The following is a 6,528-nucleotide window of genomic DNA, read 5'->3' on the forward strand; positions in this document are numbered from 1 at the left end:
GAGAAAGTAGACTGTATGGCTCACTGCACTTACAAAAATGGTGTATATTTTTGATGTAGTTCTAGGAGAATGAACCAGATGACGAGGGAGAATTTGCTCGTCCCATTAGCCTGAAAATATATTCTGAAGCAGAAAGGGGCACTACATTCAGTGGTGACAATGGTTAGTCTATTTTTTTCGTAAAAATTGTTATAAAAATATTTCCTTGACTTTTGGCCAATAACTTGGCTTATCCGAGTACATATTCCGAATCCAGTTGCCACCAGACTGTTCTTAGTATTAAGTTGAAACTTGCAGGAAGTGTTTATTGGACATTTTTTCCATACTGGTCAACTTTAATTTGTTCTCAAGTAGGTTTCAAAGTTATGTTTGTTTATACATATATCTTTTTGCCAAAAATTCTAGAATTATTCAAAGCAATTGCCTGCTAACTTTCATATCTTAGGATATAGGTCCTTATATGCATATGAAATTTGAAGAAAACTATAAGTGTATTTTTGGTGAAAAAATTTTAATCGTATCTTGAATACGAAAGGAGTTATAATTTTACTGCCCCATACTTTCAGCCACTCACTAGTTCGTGGATTTTTCATTCAATTGTTGGGTAACAGTTCTCAACAGGATCCTAAAAACTTCAGGGAAAGTTTTTAATCCCATAATTTCCTTCATAAGTCAACCTTAGTGTTTTAGCTGAGTTTCGCTGTTGTTATGATCAGTTAAGTGTCTTTGGGCCTAAATCAGGTGTTTTAAACACACTAGGCCAATGTTTTCGATGTAAACTTTTTCTGCTTCCTCTGGATGACGATAATGCACCACGATCAAGTGTGTTATCACTTAATGCTAGGCTGAAGCACAAGTAGGTGTATACAAAATTGACACAATACATCTGGGATTAAGATAACACTCATTAGCATCAAATGCAATGTAATAATGAGTGGTAAACGTTAGTTTTTGGTGTCTTAATCAGAAAAGGAGGTGCCTTCAATAAAATTAGTGTTGATTGAAAATTGCCGTATTAACTTTGCTATTAATAGTATTAATACTTAATGTAATTCTTCATAAATGGTGAGGAGACTTGCAGATGTTAATAGTTCAAACCATTTGTGAATTAATGTACGAGGAAACATTAACATCTAGTTCATTTCAATTAATTCTTTGGTCTTAATAGAAAATTTCACCATAATTGCAAACTATCGCATATGGATATAGCAATGTAGGCCATGAACAACTGAAACAGGACACACCTTAGATTAACATATTTAATCGTTTGATTCATGGATTACCATGAGCTCCTCATACTTACTTCTGTGCAATTTCATCCAGCAGCTCAGATTCTCTGCTTTTTGTTATCATCAGTTAATTATTGAGTAAATGCTGGAGTCAGGGCTTGTTTATATGGAAATTCAGAAACGAATTGATTACCAAAGTGATAATTTTACTCTGCTTTAGTGACGTAGTCATTTATTAAGATGCAGTTGCATATATTTACTATCAATCTGACGAAATATTAATTTTTTGTATCGCTTGTGAAGCAACTGGGGACAATCACTTAAAATTTGTTTATTGCACATAGAAAAACTTTTATCACACATTGAAAAAGTAAATTTAGGGTGAACATTAAATGTTCATTACATACCTCAGGATCATATTCGATCTCTAACTTGAGCAATCTCTCTGCTTTTGTAAGCATCAACTTTCTCAATTTCCTTTCATGAGGTTTATCATTAAATCGATTTTTGAAAATTAGGGGAGCTTTTTTACAAATTCTGATTAACTTCTTTGATGGACGCAGCAATACCCTCAACATCCTTCAAAGCAAAATCAAAGTAAACCCAATGTGCTTTTCAATGTGATGAGCCTGGGAGCTGGTGGACCTTTAGTGAAAAAATCTGCCAGTTAATCTTCTGAATATACATGGTCTGCATTTATAATTCCTTGGTTGTAGAGTTGACAAATAAAGTTATACTTCACATTGGCATGCCTCAGTCTACTATGTTCCCACTATATCTGTAGTCTTATACAGGCCTGATTATCTTCAAGTATGTACTTGCAATGGTAAATTCAGTGGTATCCAAAAATCTTCCATTAAGTATTTCAACCAGAGTAATTCAGCAGCAGTTGTTGCAAGTGCTACATACTCAGATTCTGTAGATGATAAAGCAACACTATTCTGTTTCTTAGTGGCCCAACAGACAGTGTTTCCAAATATGTGTAGAATATATCCTGAGGTAGATCTAAAGTCTTCCTTTCTGTTCCAATTTGAGTCAGCATACGCCCGAAGAATATCTTGATTCCTCTTCCTACATCACAGCTACAGGTAAATGGTTCCTTAAATATATCTCAGAACTCTTTAAACAGGACCATAGTTCTTCTGAAGGGTAATTTTGATATCTGCTCAAAAAGTTAATTGCAACATTCAAATCTGGCCTCGTTCCCATCATTATGTACACAGGGTTCCCACTCAACCGTGAATAAGCTGTGAATTTTGCATACCGTGAAAAAAACCATGAATTTCACCCTAAAGCCTTAAAAATCTGTCTTGATTTTACGATCGTACAACTACAATTGACATATTAAAGGGAAAATGGATATTTCGATCATATTTCAAGGTCGGTCACGGGCAGACATGGCCACGAATTTATCTGGACACATATTTGAAGCGATATTATTGGTCCGTGTGTCATGATAACGCATTGACCTTAAGCTAGTACCCAAGCCGGGAGACTGGTAACTGGTAGTCATTAGCACTTGCAAAAATTCAGACACCTCTTAACATTCCTGGTCCCTCTATTTTCTCACACACAACCTTTAGCCGGAGCCAAATTTTGCAAACTGTATTTGACGTCAGGAGAGACAGCACTTTCATTGCTGCGTGTGCATTCATGGTGTCTGTCACGTTTGTTAAATTTGTAGTTAACGTGTGGCCGATGATTGTTATGTGATCAATATTTCTGCCTAAAATGGTTTATCTACAAACCGTGAATTTGAAGACATTTAGACCGTGAAAGCCTGGAAAAAATTGAATTATGTAATTTAGATTGAGTGGGAATCCAGGTACATCAGACAACCAATTCTTTACATGGCATATCAGTCTTCTTTTCCACCTTGATTTCCAGTTTAACTTCCATGGGTGTCTTCACGGTGTTACAATCCTGCATGTCAAATCGTTTTAACAAACTCCTCAGATAGGATGATTGGCTTTGATATATTTCTCCATCCTTCCTTGAAATCTCAATTCTCAGAAATATTTGTGGTTCTCCTAATTCCTTGATTTTAAACTTCTGCTTCAATTTAACTTTTAGTTCCTAAATTTTCTCTCTATTATCACCTGTTATTAGGATGTCATCAACATGCAGCACAAGGTAAATAATGATACCGACATTCATCTGCTACCGACTGAGTGAATCTGGTGGAAATAAGAAATGAGTGAATAGCTTGATTCCATGCTTGGGTCACCTGCTTTAAACCATAGAGAGCCTACTGCAACTTACAGACTATATTAGGTATGCCTTCCACTCCTTCAGGAATAGACATGTATATTTCCTCCTTGAATTCTCCATTTAGAAGAGCATTAGCAACATCAATTTGTTCCAGAATAAGTCCCAAGTTTGTTTACTACAACCAGCAGAACCCTTACTGTTGCAAGACGAGCCACTGATGCGTATGTTTCCTCGTAATCTTATCCTTTCCTCTGAGAGCATCCTTTAATTACGTGTCCAGCCTTGTACTTTTCAATATTTCCATCTTTATACTTTTTCAATTTGAAAACTCATCTACTAGAATAGCCTTTCTTCCAGTGGGTAAATTGGTGTTAATCCAAGTATTGTTTTCCTTTATTGAATTAAGTTATCCCTTGATAGCTTGATACCAGAGTTCCTTGTCTTCATGTTCCGCGATGTTGTTGTAGTTATCCAGTACATTGTCTACATAATTTTCAGCTCTCAGTGCATTGAATTTCATTTTAAACTTCCTCTTCATTGCTAGTCAGTTCTGGTATAGTAAATTCAATGTGATCCCCATCATTTGATAAAACGTTTTCATCTGAAAGTTCTGCGATCCAGTCCTCACGAGATGTATTTTCAAATTCGAACTTTCTTTCATAGGAAACAACATCTATCCCTGTAACAGTTTTTCCTTCTTCCAGACACCATAACCTATATCCGTTGGGACAGTAGTCGGTGAAGTAACATTTAAAAGACTTGCTGTCAAACCTCCCTGTTCTCAATTCCTTCAATATCAGTAGATATGCAACACAGTCAAATACTCTAAACTTACTTAGATCTGGTTTCTTGTTGTACCACAAAGCCGCAAGTACCTTTCCTTCCAAAGCTGATGTAGGATTTCGATTAATCAGGTATCAAACTGTATTCCTTGCTCTTAAAAAAATTCTTCAAATCGTTGGACAAGTATTCACGACCATTATCATAGAGAAATCTACTTATTTTGAATGTGAATTGTGCTGTTGCCATGGCGTGATACATCTCAGATTTATATTGTATTGCATAGTCTACTGTGAAGTGTGTAATAATCATCTATAAACGTATTTTTTCCTGGTGAGACTGGTCCGCAAACATCACTGTGGATTAGCTCAAGCGGTCTGGGGGCATGTTTCCTGGTGTGATTGTTTCTCTTCGACGCATTTAGGACATCTTTGTGAGGGAATATTTGAAGTGTCCAATTCCATACCGTTCACCTGTGACCAGAGACTTCTTATGCTATCATAGCTCTAATGACTGAGCCTGCTATGCCACAATTTCATATTGTTTTCTGACGAAGCAGCTGACTATACTCTTTGTTGAAATAAATTCAAAACGTATAATTGAGATTCATTTCTCTGTGAAAAATCAACTTTCTTTTCCCTTTTTAATTAAGCCCTGCGAATTTTCGAAGATAACACGAAAACTTTTCATTTCCAGTTTTCTGACTGGAAGTAAATCACAATAAAGTTCCGGCACAGATAAAACATCTCTTACAGTTTTCTCAACTTCCTTTCCTTTTACTGCACTGATGACTTTAATTTCCCCTTTATATTTAGCCTTAAGATAATTAATTACCTGTTTTAGCCACTTTTATAATTTTTAAAGGGTGTTCCAGTTTCCTGACATTACTGAGAGGTATATTACTTTTGATCAGATGTTCTGTCACTCCAGAATCCAAGATGCAGGATAAACCTCCAATTTTTACTTAGCAGCATAACCCATCTTCCTCTCTCACATTAGTCATGTTTGCAGAGTCATTGTGTCCTGTACTAATCAGTAGTTTCACTTCACAGTTGACCCTCTTGTGCAAAGTATAACAGCAATGAACACACTATTTATAGAAACAGCTGAAGCATTAAATTGCAATATTAACAAAAATGTTAACATTTTCCTCTGAAAGGCACTCTGCATCTTGAGTTGACTGTCCTTTTCTGAAACCAAACTGATCCCCGCCCAAATACTCATGAGCCCTTGCCTCCATTCTTATGCTTGATATCCTCAGTACCAATTTTTGCCACATGCGACATTAGGCTAGTCGTCCTATAGTCCCCGCATTCTACAGCTTCCTCCTTTTTGATAGCGGAATTAGAACAATCTTCACGACATCCTCTAGCCACCATCCTTCCTCATAGATCCTGCGTACTAGTTCGAAAAACCTCTCATCCCTACCTAGATTCTTCAGAAGCTCAAACGGGACATTCTTTAGGCCCACTGCTTTCCTAGCCTTCATATCAGAAAGGACTCTCGATTTCCGCAACTATGATGCCCGGCCCAAGATAATCTTCCTCTACTCCACTTTCCTTCTCTAAATTCTATCTTTCCGGCTGATTATTGCTATCATACGCATCCTCCACATATTCCTTCCATCTATTCTGATCCTCGTCTCGCTAGATCAGCATCCTATCTTTAGCTTTAACTTTTGACATGGCCTTCCCCCTTTTGCCGCCCTTTAGTGAATTTACCTTGCCATAAGACGTGCCTAACTCTAGTTCCTTCTGAAGATTTTCTATTTCCTCACAGTCTTTTCCACCATGCCTCCCTTGACTCTTTGTTACACGCCGTAATCGATTATTTATTAGCCTATACATCCTTTCACCCTGCTCTGTGTCCACGTTCTTCCACCTCATCTCTTCCCTCTCTTTTATCATTTCCCCTGTTATCCATGGCATCTTTATCCTTCTACTGTCAACGTAAGCAATTGGCTTCTCCGCTGCTTTGAAAATTCCCGTTATAATATTATCCCACCCATTCTCTACACTGGATACGAAGCCCTCGGGCAGGTTTGCTGGTTACACTCCAGGGCCAAGGTCTGGAAGAATTAGCTTATCACCTCTGCACCGCAGAAGGGGGAGGACAGGAAGGAAAAAGGAAGGAGGCGCCGCCACGATAGGAGCCCGAAGTCGCCTCCTGGGACGGGATAGAGGAGGAAGGGATGGGACAAGGAATCCCTTACCATCACAAAGGCGGGTGGGTCCTACCGTCAGCAAAACCTGGAAAACCATTTCAGTGCCAGTGATTTTAGAGGATTATTCTATTAGGAAGAATAATC

This window comes from Ischnura elegans, chromosome 12, assembly GCF_921293095.1.
Source record: "Ischnura elegans chromosome 12, ioIscEleg1.1, whole genome shotgun sequence".
Lineage (NCBI taxonomy): Eukaryota > Metazoa > Arthropoda > Insecta > Odonata > Coenagrionidae > Ischnura > Ischnura elegans.